The sequence below is a fragment of the Desmodus rotundus genome, chromosome 6 (assembly GCF_022682495.2).
Source record: "Desmodus rotundus isolate HL8 chromosome 6, HLdesRot8A.1, whole genome shotgun sequence".
Taxonomy (NCBI): Eukaryota; Metazoa; Chordata; class Mammalia; order Chiroptera; family Phyllostomidae; genus Desmodus; species Desmodus rotundus.
The window spans coordinates 122971573-122985802 of record NC_071392.1 but is presented as its reverse complement, the minus strand read 5'-3'; positions in this window follow the sequence as shown (position 1 = coordinate 122985802).

The window sequence follows — 14230 nt, the reverse complement described above, 5'->3', positions numbered from 1 at the left end:
CAGTAAGAAGACATCCTTCATTTGAAAAGTAAAGGCTTTTGTAAGCCCCTCCTTCATCTAGCATGCTATCTTTCTGAGAACTTTTTACTCAAGTCCAAAGTAGTAAGGGTGTTCATCTCCTGGTTATGCATAGCTGAGCAGGAAATTTGCTATACATTTTTACCATGGAAGGCAATGAGAAATCTACACATCCATTAAGATGGTTTTTACCAGGATAGCCAGGCAGATCTCAAATTAAAATTATGACAGAGCTGTCTTGTAGAATTTCCCCCAATGAAGAGACAAGCATCATTTGCTGTGATTATTGCTTTGCTGTATTGCAAATCATCTTGGCTGTAATGACAAATTCATGTGATTCTGTGACATATTACATTTTGCATTGGGTTTCAGTGGTTCTACTGAAAACAGGTTAATTTCTTGTGAACCACAATTTTGCTGAACTGGTTAGTTGTCTAGAAATTGGGGCCTGGAACTAATTATTAGAAAGTGCTAATGTTCACTGACCTAGAATGAATAAGCCTTCCTTTCCCAGTAAATTAACTTCTCTTTAAGAAAAGAGCTAATGAAATTCAGAACCTTCCAGAGATCACAACTAGACATTTGATTAAGCAAACAAGTTAAAGCAAGAACTGGGTAGATAATCATGAAAATGGTCTTTGTCAAGTCTTTTCACATGTCATTCAGCAATTGCTCTCCTTGAGCAAACAAAGAATAATGCACTAAAAGTTCAAGAATTTGAATTATGCAATCAACCATCAGAAATACTCAAGCTGCCCTTTCAGTTGATCAAAGGGTAACAGCTTTTCCCCATCCTCCTCCCAGCATTTGTAAAGCTTTTGTCTGCTTTGTTTCTGAAAAACTACTTTATCAGGTAGAAATTTTTCAAAATTTAAGGTCCAAGAAAGGGACATTTCTCTGATTTCATAGCTCAAATCAAGTGTTGCTCAAGAAGATAGCACAAAATCTAGTACACCATAGTCATTATTTTTACCTCTTCTTTCAACCAGTGGAAACCAGGACAAGTGGAGAATGGCTTTGAGGCTGCCAGAATATATACACTGCCCACCCCAAACTGGGCCAGGGAATTGTGGGCCACTGTGTTGTCAGCACCTGCCTGCTTTAGGCTTAGCTGGGTACCAGGTGCCATAAAACTTCACAACTGCCCCTAAGGGTGCAGTGCTTTGTGTTTTAAATTAATTCCCATGCATCCTTCCCTTTCTGGGTGCTTCCACTGTTGAGGTACAACATGGGTTGAACCTTCCGTCCTACCCATCTGAGAAATCCAACTCCACCCCTGGCCTGGCTTCTCTGCCTGAGAAGAAGAAAGTGAATATCACCTTTTCATTTATTCCATAAAATGTATTGAATGTTGTCTTAGTCTGACTTCCCTTATAAGCAGACCCTGAGACAATACAACTATAAGCAGTTTATTTGGGAGGCAATTTCAGAAAATACTAATAAGTAAGTGTAGAAGTGAGACAGGAAATAAAGGCAGCCATAAGTAAATTACCTCTATGGGCAACTGGGGCTCAAACCCACTGGGGAACTCTGGGAGCCAGTGTAGAAGACTCAGAGTTGACTTATGGAGGGTGAGGAGACTGGATTATATATCCACCAGCCCCTAAGGATCAGTGTTTGAGGGCTGTCAGAGGTTAGTTTCCCAGACTGTCCAGTCTACCGTGCTGAGGCCAGAGTGGCTTTCTGCTGTTTGGAAGGAAGCCCTCTGGCAAAGCAATACAGACACTGGCAGTTGGAAGTAGAGCAAACTCACACTGCTGTGGTAATGCTGGAAGTTCCAGCCTTTTAGTAAGGCATTGAAATAAAACTTTAGAAAAGCTTAATTTCTCCAATCAGTACATAAAGCAGAAGCAGCTATGTTTTGCTGACTGTGTGCTCAGAATGATGCCAAGTACTGTAGGGAAAGCAGCAGAAGAAGGAGGCATGGTCTCTCCCTGATTTTATTCCCTACATAGGGCAGACAACTCTGACTTTATGATGTAACATGGACAAACTATTAAAATGTAATGGGGCTATTGAAATAGATATGTTGCTGAACAGCTGCAATTAATAAACACTACAGAAACTGTAAAGAAGAAGAAAACCTCCCCCCACCCACCCGTCACTGGATTTGTGAAGTAAAACTGGCAGAGAACAGCTCAATCCAATATGGCAACTAATTTCACCTAAAGGTAACCCCTAGCCTTATTATGCAGTCATTGTAATACATTAGCACGCTAAATGACACACCCTGTGCCACTGTGATCAGAAACAAAAAGCTCATATAAGGGCACAAACTGGCCCATGGAGCTCCTCTGAGAAATCTCCACCCCTTTCCCAGGAAGATCCTGAATATTTCTCCTCCTTATTGAATACCCTACCTCCTGATTAAATGAACCTTAATAAAGGAAGCAAATTTTGCTAAATTAGGGCTGCTCTGTCTGTGGGGTAGCCCATTCTCTGTCTTTCTGTCTCACTGCTTCACTAAAAAACTCATTTTCACTTTAAACTCTGCAGCCTTGTTTGTGATTTCTTTCCTGTGCGAAGCCAAGAACCCACAGCGGATTGTGAACCCTCAGGTTCCTGAACCCCTAGAGTTCCTGCCTCACTATGGGCATTAGGAGAGGACTGGCATCCTTGGGAGAGACGTCATGGAGAAGGTAGGAAATAAAAGAAAAAAAGTGTTTGCAGAAACAAAACCAAAGCCCAGGTAATTGAAGGAACAGTGAGAGAGATAGCATGGAGACACTTAGCTTAGCATATTGATAAAAAATGAACAAGCTCATTAGATTGGAGTTGATGAAATATGTACTGGAGAAGTGAGAATCTTTAAGCCTGACTGGATAGGGAAGGGCCAACATTGAGATGTTTGAAGACAAAACAAAAAAGTCTGACATTATTATTGTCCTAGAGAAGTTAGTCATTGCCTTAAGCCTATAATCCCTTTTGAAAAAAATCTACCTATGCCCAAAGTACTGCAAAAGAAGTGGCCATGTCATGGCAGATGAGCCTGCTTCTGAGGCCACGTTTGATTGGGTGGTGGCAGACATCTGACCCGAGATACAGTAATCAGATTCTGGTGTTTTGGGTTTTTTTCCCTGGTAATTAGAGTCAGGGTACTAAGAGGCTGAGTTGGTTCTCTAAAGAGCCAGGGTAAGAGTTTTGTTCCCTTAGTAAGCCATAGCCATGTGCACACATATTACACTAAAATAAAGCATCATAGAAAATATTGAACTATAGTAAAAAAGAGGAGTACAAATACTGAGAGAATCAGAGAAGAAAGACCATGTGGCCCCAGCATGTTAAGGTGACTTTCTAATTCCCCAAGGCTATGGTGCACCTCTAGAATTTAGAGTCTTCTGTAAACTCCATTCAGGCTAATTTGAGTGGGTGTTTCTTCCATGGAAATCAAGGACACTTAAATAAAGCAAACTGGTAGCCATTAACTTGCATATTGCCAGTGGTTATAAGTCCTGTTGGTTGACATCATAGCTGGTGATTCCCAGGAAAGAAAAAAAGCCTTGAGACCAGAATTATGTGCAAATGGTTTATTAAGGAAGAACTTCAGGGAAACTGTAAAGGCAAAGGAGAGAGGGAAGCCTTGGTGAATTTAGACCACCAAGTCCGTGAAACCTGCGGAGGATGCTGCAGTGGAGATCTCACCATTCTCCTTCCTTAGCCTCTTAGGCAAGGGAGCTAGGCTTTCCCTTTCCTGCTTACTGGCATGCAGGATTGCATGGTGTTGGGCAAGCAGAGGTACACTGGGCAACATCCTGGCCCTCAACTTGTTTACAGTCTATGTGGGGGCAATAAGCTTGCAAACTCATATAGGTGACTAGAAAACTGCTTCTGGGTGGTGGAGAGTAAGAAAAGCTTCACCCAGAGGAGGTGCTGTATGAACAGTGGACAATTTATCATCTGTGTGCCATGTGTTCCACTGACCCAACTACCCCCCAAAAGATAAAAAGAATACTAGAATCTCTCAACAACCTAAGCATGGCTGATTTACTCCCAGGGACATTTTTCTTTTTTTTTAATCTCTTCCAGAACACTGAACTTCCTGAAGAATGAGTGTCGGAGGAACGTGGAAGGAACCTGACAGGAACCCAGTTAATACTCAGCAGCCTTGACCCAAGAAAGAGAAAGTAAATATCAAACCCAACGTCAATAAGACCTTGTGTATTTTTCTTTTTCTTTTTCCCCTAAAGGCATGTTTGCTCTTTCAAGGACTAGGAACTTATTGTTTAAAGTATTTTGGGTCCAAGGATCAGGCTTGCAGTAGTAGGGTTTTACCCGATATGACCTCTATTTAGTACAGGAATTGTGAAGGCTGGACTAGCATCCACAAGACTTTCAGGAGTCTTAAAGGATCAAAGCTGATAAAACACAGAGCTCTTTCTTTGTCATGATCAAATGATATGCATATAATACCACTGCATTTTTTCTGTATAAGCAAGTGCTACATATAGTATGTTTCAGTATGAGGAATTCAGTATTACTAAAATTTGGTGTTTGTACATTTTAAATAGCACAGTTTGGGAATCCAGTGACACTTGGCCTCCACTAAATATTTCACAGCACCGTGAAATGTGCACCCAGGCCACAGGTATGAATTCCCACAAGGCTTGGGGAAAACACCGATCGGTTCATCCTAGTGGTGTATCTATAGCTTTTGATTTCTGCTATTCTTGCTTCTTAATCAGTATTCATTGTTAGTTCAAATTTATCTTAAGCTATTTTCTTTTGAATTTGGTTCACTTTCTTTTTTTTAATTTAATCTTTATTGTATTTTTTCCATTATCATTTAGTCCCCTTACATCCCCTCCCCCCAGCAATCACCACACTGTTGTCCATGTCCATGAGTCCTTTTTCCTTTTTGCTCATAGCTTTTCCCCCACTCCCAGTCAGGATGATGGTTCATTTTCTTATATGGAAGAATACTGTCTGTCTGGATCTCTGCAGAAGGAGACTCTGAGATAAGGATGTGAGTGCAAGTAGTTCATTGGGAGGAGTGATTTCAGGAACCACTGGAGGATGAGTGGAAAAGTGGAAAGGGGAGGGAGGAAAATCAGTCAAGGGTGTTATTGTTGTGGGCAGCTGGGGCTCATACCCATGGGGACTGTGCAGAAACTTTGTGTAACATGCCTCGGGGTTGCCCCACCTGAAAGGTGAGGATTGAGGTATTTATACATTTTCCATTGGACTGTTCTTGAGGGCTGCCTCTGGAGGTATCAACTCACACATGTCCAGCCTGCCCCGCATGCTGCATCATGCCCTGCAGCCAAAGTTGAGCTCTCTGAGAGTAGCAGGTGCTGATATGAGGCTGCCAGTGATGAGAATCAGAAGAGACACACAACAGGACTTGGGCTGGGCCCTGGGGGCTCTAATAGTGTCTGATATGGATGCATATTTCCCTGAACAGTATTTTGTGTCTGTAATTTCCTGATCACTTGACTTTGAAACACTCGTTGCATTCCAATGAGCTATATAAGCCCATGTTGCTAAGTAGTCAGGGAGAGCCTTATGTAAGGATGTACTCTTTAAGGTGAAACCTGGAGGATGAGACGAAGCTGGCCATATTAAGAGGAGAGAATGGTCCTAAAATCTCCTGCATCAATTTCTCCATTTAAATTCTGAGCATAGAATAAGAGATTTAAATTTTGGATTGCTTGAAGAGTGATTTTTAGCAATCACATTCTCATTCAGAATAAAATTGTTTTTAGCTATCTCCTACAGGATAAACTTCCAAATTTTCCATTTGGTACAATTTTAACATTCACACTTCTTTCCTCTAGTCAATTTCTCTACGCCCACCCATTAGTCAAATTTCCGATCCCGTTTTCATCAATCACTGTTTTGACATTTCCCTTCTTCCACTGTAGGATCCTCTAAACCCTTTAGAGTTGTGTGGAAACTACAGCTCCTTAGGGAAAAAGAACATTTTGCCCTGGCTGGTGTGGCTCATTTGGTTGGAGTATCATCCAATGGGTCAGAAGGTTGTGGGTTTGATCCCTGGTCCGTGCACATACAAGAAGGCAACCAGTTGATGTTCCTCTCTTACATTGATGTTTCTCTCTCTCCCCCACCCTCTCCCTTCCTCTCTCTCTCTCTGAAAAGCAATGAAAAAAATGTCATCAGGTAAGGATTTTTTAAAAAAAGAGCATCTCATTGAGACACAGAAAACCTCAGTCCCTCTAAAAATGGTGAGGATAATTCAGATACCTGGAACTGGAATTTCTCAAATCATTCTGGTGACAAACTTTCCCACTTTGTCTTGTCTTTCATCCAAAAGGTAATTCCATATCCCTCAAATGCTATGCTGAAGTGTGTCTTAGGGTCTCACTGCTCTGGAAGCAATTTTGTGGCACTGAAAGGATGTAGATGAAATCTCTGAAGGGCGTCTTCCACGAAGGCCCAAATCACAGATATTTTTTTGCTACGGAGCCACTGTCAAAATGGCCTGAGTCACTATTTCCTCTTTCCGGTGTAATGCACTCCCATGGGACATGTGGCTTACTCCTGAGCATGTTCAGTAAGCAATACTAGAAAAGATATTAAAAATGTTAAAGAGTTATGAAGCTCAGATCTTATATTTTGAAAAATTTCTCAGAATCCTCCAGTTGGCAACAGCATCACCTGAGATCACCCAACAGTGACCCCTTCCATTATATTCTCCCGTTGATGGCATCTCTGATATTTCTGTTAGAAGAATCACTTCTCCTGAGTATATTTTGAGTTAGCTTCTCTGCAAGTGCTTGTTTTCTACCTCCCAGAGATTCTTCATAATTTGTGTGCCTTTGATGGAAATATTTATTGTTTGTCTGTACTATTATGAATTATTTCCATCAACTTTTCTTTCTTTGCAAAGGCTTTACAATGAAAGTAGACATCTATACTCAGTTTGTAATTTGCTATAATTTTCAATTGCCCTTTATTTATGATCTGATTTTTCATATCTAGCAACATAAAATTAGCTCTTAAATAAGACTGAATGAACAAAAGCCTTAAATCAATGCTTGATAAGAAGATCCAACCTAACCAAGCCATATGCAAACTTAAAATATGTGTGTTAAAGGAATTCTAGGATTTCTGTTTTTCTTACCTTGTAGCTGAAATTTGTATCAACTTAGTTGAATTTGTTTATGTGGTGCTGGGTAGCAAGAAAGAAAAAAGTAGTAATACATACACATAACTTTTTATAAGTGTAGCAGAAAAGAAAAAAAAAATCTTAAAGCTATAAGACTTCTCTTCCAGTGGCTTTTCAGCCTTTTTAAAACAGACTTACAGTGACATCAAACTCATGGTGCCCTCTCAAGGTTATTCAGACCAGTTTCAGAATGTTCTAATTGTTAAAGACAAAAAAAGCACTCAGAAACCAAATTATGGACTGTTTAAGTGCTAAAAGATTTGGGTAGCTTTTTCTGTCTTGATTAAGGGAACTCTACCAATAAATGATGTTAGCAACCCAGGAAAAAAAAGACAATATTGAACCTCAGTGTCCACTGGTACCTATAATGTCCTCATCTTCCACCCAACATATCTGTTTATCCAAGTAAATGTGCATTTAGTTGGACAGCTGTCTCACTGACTTACTTTGAATTATGCTTTTGTAACAATATTGTTTAGACTAGATTTATTCTCCTTTCAACCTGTAGCTCTGATAAATCACCATGGCGCAAAGTAGGATTTTCCTAGTTCTTCTGCAGCGGTCATGTTGCCCTAGAAGGACCTTTGCATTGATCAAATTGAGCATCTGCTCTCCATATGTGATATAGTGCAGGTTGCCGTCTTCTCACTTGGAGTATAGTGTCAAATTCTTACTCAGGTTTTATACAATGGTCCTTTTGGAGTAGGATCCAAAATATAATCTTATTTGCCTTGTTTAACCTCATATCATAAGACTGAAAGGAGATTATCAAGGCAAGTCTGGAAACACAGTCTTACTAATTTTGTAGGCATTTAACGTTAATTCCTAAGTGGCAAGTGAAGGGTAAGAAATATTCTAAACCTCTTCAGTGTCCCCAACATTTACTAGTACCATTGCTTCACTCCAGTCCTCTCCAAGTCTAATGCTACAACTTATTGTTCCCATCAGCCTTAGCATGCCATGTCTCCCATCCCCTCCCTTCTGCAGCCAAAGTAGTGCTCTTTCTTAAAGGCACATCAGATTAGGTCACTCTGTCACTTAATTGCTTCGTTGCCTTTTAAATGGAACTCAGATTCCTTACTGGGAATACAAAACCTGTGCCAATTTCTCCTTCCTCATCTCTTGTCTTTATCTGTCTATCCTCCAGCCAGGTGGGATTACCTTTGATCCTGGACAGTGTGTGTTGCCTGCTGATTCTCCTCTTCCCTGTCTCTATCTGCACCCATTCCTCCAAGTAAGGCCCTACTGTATAACTTCCAGGAAATTTGTTCTACATAACTCCTTTATCCCCAGGCAGAACACCCTTATGTTCCATTGCATCCTGAGCTTATCTCTCCTTATAGTTGTTTTCCAGTCTACATCCTCCCCATAGCTGAAGTTCTTGGCAAGAACAGGCTGGGTCTTTTATATCTACAACATTGGGATGTAAAACATTGTAGTTGCCCCATATTGCAAAAGCATGATGAGTGTAGGTGCTCCATCTCAGAAGTGAATAAATATTCAGCACTTTAGAAAATGTAATTACGCTGCTGGGGGCCATTCTACAGAATATCCCCTTTGAGTGAACTCTGAAGTGAAGTAATGGTTGCTTTTAGTGAAGCACGAAAATATGAATATGGTGCTCTCTGATGGTTTTTCCCTGGGCTATGTGTTTGTCTTAATAATTTTTATATTTTCAAAATTCTCTATAAGGAGTCACATAGGTTACAGTTACAATCAAGAATAAAAGTTAAAAAACCATATACATTATTTTCTATTTGCATTTATCTTTGTGGCAAACATGCAAAGAAAAAAACTGGAGTAAAATCCTTAAGAGGTTAACAGTAGTTTTCTCTAGGGTTGGGAAAATAGATAATTTTTTTCTGCTTCCTTTCCATTTGCCATTTTTAAATGTATGATTATGTGTTCTTTTTATAGGAAACAATTTTATTTCAAATAAGTATAAGAGTTAAATAAATTACATGACTATTAATAATATGATTAGTCAAATAATCAAACCACCCCTATCAAGAGGTTACTGAATTTAATCAAATCACACTGTCAAGTTATTTAGCTACTATTTTGAAAACACATGGAAGACAATTTAAGTTTAGAATCTATGTTTTTAAGTAGAGAAAAATATGACTCTGGAAATTATGAAACTGGAAACTGCATTTAGATCTTTGAGAAGTGCGTGTGTCATTGGGCTGGGAGAAGAACCTGCATCCAACTGTGAGTTATAGAGTTGCTTTTTAATGGAATGTAACCATCTATTTCTGTTGTCAAATCTATTATCCTTTGGTATATAACATACCGGAGATTGAGAATCCATTATTCAGCAAAAGATTTACCATGAAGAAGTAAAAATAGATTTAGTCATCATTTATACAGGTGTATATTTATTGGTAGAGCACAAATGAGAAAATGGCACTAAGAAAAAGGAAGGAGCCAATATTATTTTAGAATATTATTTGATTTTCTTCTTTAAACCCATATGCTTTGCATTTATTACAAGCTAAAAATAAACGATGCTTAAATATTTATCAAACATTAAGATTTCTCTGAATTGTATTTGGGAAGAACTGAGTAAAGTTGTTGCTTATGGGTATTTATTGAAAAGGAGATTAGGTGTACTTTTAGCCATTTTGAGTTTACTTTTGTGATCAAAGTAATGTTACTTTCTTAGAGTTACTTTCTTAGAGGTTCTTGAATATTGTTAATTATCACAATCTAAACATATGATTTATAAACTTGATATTCAGTAATTTTCATGTATTAGTAAATGTCAAGTAGATACTTCTAAAGGTAACTTGTATCATTCAGTCTTAAGCATGAAAAATTAAACCCTGAAAGCTACACAAATTTTAATACTTGAACACTGAAGTCCAATAATGCTTACCTGAAAGATAGAAACATATATGTGTTTAGCACTTTGTAGTGTAACAGATAATAGAGCAATGCCTACTACATATTTTCCCATTGAATTCTCACCCCAAATCTATGGAGTAGACTGTTAGGATAGTCAACAATTTATAATCCCAGTTGCTTATCATCCACCATGTCCATGGACAGGCAGCTCTGGACCCTGTTCCATACCCTCCAAGCTGACAGAGTAGCCAGCAGCAAAGAGAGGGAGAGCTCAGAGACTCACCTCTGCAATTCAAAGCTCCAGCCTGGAAATGGGGATACACCACTTCTGCTCACAATTCATCGTTCCAAACTAGTCAGCTGGCACCACGCAACCACAATGGGGCAGGGCAGGGAGTACAATCCTATGGTGTGTCCAGCAGTGGTAGAAACAGAAACTATTTGGTGATAGTGCTAATCACTACTACGGTAAGCTTGTGTCCCTATTTTACATACAAGGAAACAGACTCTGAGAGAGGTCACTAGCCAAGTCACGTAGCTAGTAAGTGAAAGACTTAAGATGTTATTAAAGAACTAAGATCGAATATAGCAATTTTTATAGCCAATTCCATGTCACCTAGAAAGTCACAGGAATATTAAAGATTGAACAGAGAATAGCAGGTATTTCTTGGTCTCACTATTGTGAACTGTGAAATCCTTTGGTTATACTTCCAGCTGCCTACCTCTAAAGCTAGAGGCTAAAAATATTGACTTTCTGTTATGAGAGTTGAGTTCCTTATGAAATTGTCTTGGCCCTTGAAATTCTTGGGTAAGTTATTCACGATAAATAGCACTGTGATTTGCAAACACTTTGAAGATGTTGTTAGCAATGTAAGGCCAAATAACCCTCAGGGAGAGGCAACACTACCTACCCAATCTGCATTAGTGGTGTGCATTTTTCATTAAGGTGAATCATATGGGGGCACTGTCTACGTAGTATACTATGTTAATGGTACCTCTTAGAGTTGTGCAGTGCATTGGTCAAAAACAATCTTTTATCCTAGGGAGGAAATGTCATACTTTTCCTCCAATTTTAGCCCCTCTCCTCCATAGTATTTTACATCTTATAAGTAGATATCGGAAAGGTATTTTCAGTGAAGTCTTGAGGAATCTACAAATAGTGCACTTTCATTAAGCATTCAGCCAGTGCAAGCTCCTTTCTATCATTTCCCTTTCAGGGTTTGACAGTGTCATCTTCAGCATTTGCTCATAGGTACTGAAGAATCTCGACTGCTTAGAAATTTCAGCATCAAGTAAACAACAAATGTACATTGCTTCTATGTAACACACAGGAAGCGGTCTCCACCCTGTCTGCACTTTAATATTCTGATGTACTTTCAAAAAAGCCCCTTGCCCTTTTCCACCCCTAGGATCTGATTTAACTGACCTGGCATAGGGATACACCATGAACATTTTACAAAGCTGCTCAGATCTCTCTGATAGTAGCCTAGCTTGAGAAACACAGAGCTGGGAATAGTTTTTAAATGTCCTAAGACAAGATTATTACCGAGTTAAATTTATTAGACTAGGGACATGGGAGGCATATAACAGCATTCTTTCAAAAAAGAACACAAAGAAAGATAAATCATAACAGATTTGATTCCTCAATCTATCAGATTTGGCTTCTGGCCCACAATTTTGCCAAGTCCCACAAGTAAGTACTTGCCACATCACCAAACTCATTAGATCCTGGTTGTCAATTTTGTTCATAAGAATGCCCTGGAAAGCTTTTAAAATCCCGAGACCCAGTCCTATTCAAGTCCAATTAAATCATAATCTCTCTGGGATGAAAACAGCCATCATTTTTTTAATGTTCTGCAGTTGATTCCAATATGCTGTTAAGGTCAAGAGTGACTGCAGCAGTCCTTTCTCAGGGGAGTGACGGGAGGTGGAGGTGGGGGAAGGGGATCAAAGGGAGGAAAATAGGGACAACTGCAATAACATAAACAATAAAATATTTTTTAAATGTCCCTTTTCAGTCAACAGTGTACTACACTTCTCAGCAACTTTTGGTATCAGCTTATTCTTCCTTGGGAAACTGTTATCTTGGGTTCCATAATACCATGGTCTTCTCTTTTCTTCTTTTCTTTCACTAACCACTCCCTTAACCACTTTCTTTTCCTCACCCTCATGTGCCAACTTCTCTTCTAGGTTTACATTATGGAAACCTTCAGACATTGGTTCTTGAGGCAGAATCATCACCTTGCTGTAGTTTATATAATTTATCCCTATGACTATAAACACCATTAGTAAGCCAGAAGTTCCCAAATTTATATCACTAGCTCAGATCTCTTTTTTTTAATTTATTGTGGTGACACCGGTTAACTGTATAGGTTTGAGGTATACAATGCTATAATACATCATCTGCATATTGCATTGTGTGCTCATCATCTTAATTCAAGTCTCCTTCCATCACCATTTAACCCCGCTTTACTCTCATCTGCTTCTCCCACTCCTGTTTCCCTCTGGAAATCACCATAGTATTGTCTTTGTCTATGAGATTTTTTTTCTTAATCACTTCACCTTTTTCACCTAGCCCTCAACTCCCTCCCTTTTGACAGCTGTCAGTCTGTTTTCTGTATCCATGTATCTGTTTCTATTTTGTTCATTAGATTCCACATGTAAGTGAAATCATATGGTATTTGTCTTTCTCTGAATGGCTTATTTCACTTAGCATAACATTCTCTGGGTCTATTCATGTTGTCACAAAAGATAACATTTCTTTCTTTTTCTTTTTTTAATGCCAAGTAGTATTCCATTGTATAAACATACCACAGCTTTTTTTTGTCCACTTATCTACTGATGGGCACTTAGGCTGCTTCCAGATTTTGGCCATTGTAAATAACACTGCAATGAACATAGGGGTGCATATATTCAGATTTCTTTTTGAGCTTCTTTACGCACTTGGTTGTTTTACAGGTACATTTCCAAAATCAGACTCTTGACCTCAGATGTGTTCATTTTGATGCCTTCCTCAGCCTCACTGTATAATGCGAACTCTTCAGTTGCACAAGCCAGAAATGTGGGAGTTGTTCTTATGCTGCCCTCCTCAAGCCTCATCTACATATCTGGGCCTTCATCACATTTCATCTGGTTTACCTCCAAATACACATCAAATCCACCCTCCTCTCTATTCCTCCACAACAAATCTAGTCATCTCTTTGTGCACCATATATTGTCCTAAAACTTAATGCCTTAAAATGACAATGGATGTTTTATACCTCATACATTTTTCTATGGATCAAGAACATGAGAGTGGTTTAGTTGGATGATTTGGGCTGTAAAGGGGTGCAGCCAAGGCCCTCAAAGGGGGGATTGGTAATGGGGCCCGGAACTTGGGGTGTCTGGGAATATAGGATATCCCTACAAGTCTGGCTGGGGAATGGGAGACATGGAGCAGGGACATTGAGAGTTATTTCACATATCAAAAACAGCAGACTAGTCTTCATATCTATATGCAAAAATGGTTATTTTATATATCAACTGCAGGCTAGCTAGGGAGATGGGTGTGACTTTACCCATAATGTCACTGGGAGGCAGCTCCCCCTGGCTACAGTGCCTGCCTGAGAGCTTGGAGATGGCTCCCTCCATGCGTGGACTAACTTTCATGGAAGCCAAGAAAGGCAGAAAAATGTAGGGGTGCTGGCAGGTGTAGCCAATTGTGGGAGGAGTTGGAAATGGGGCTACAAGGAAGATCTACACTGGGATTTAAACCTAATCATGGTAGCCATTCGGAGTCTAACCATGCAGTTTTAGGAATGGAGAGGAGGGCTCCCCTGACCATGTGGCTTAGGAAGCAGGAAAGCAAGATGTAACAGTTTCAAAGGATGAAGTAGGATCCCATGGCTTGGCATGAGGACATGGTTTTAGATTAAAGACTTCAAGGTCAAATCGATACAGTTTAGGATGCTGGGGACTGAGGGAAACCTGCCCAGCTGAGCACAGATTACTGGGAGGAACCAGGAGTCTAGCCAAGCTATGGACTTCTATTTCTCTTTCCTGAGATCAAACTCCCCTGACTGGCCTGGTTGGGAAAAGTGGGGGAAGGTAGGACTCTGTGTGTGTGTATGTGGGTGTTTTAAAGGAACTTTGGGATTTTTAATGGTGACATTCTGCCATTACTCTAAACCTGTATAACTTTTGAATAAATAGTTCCTTTCCTTTTTACCAAACTCTGGCATTGAGAGACACATTTCCTAA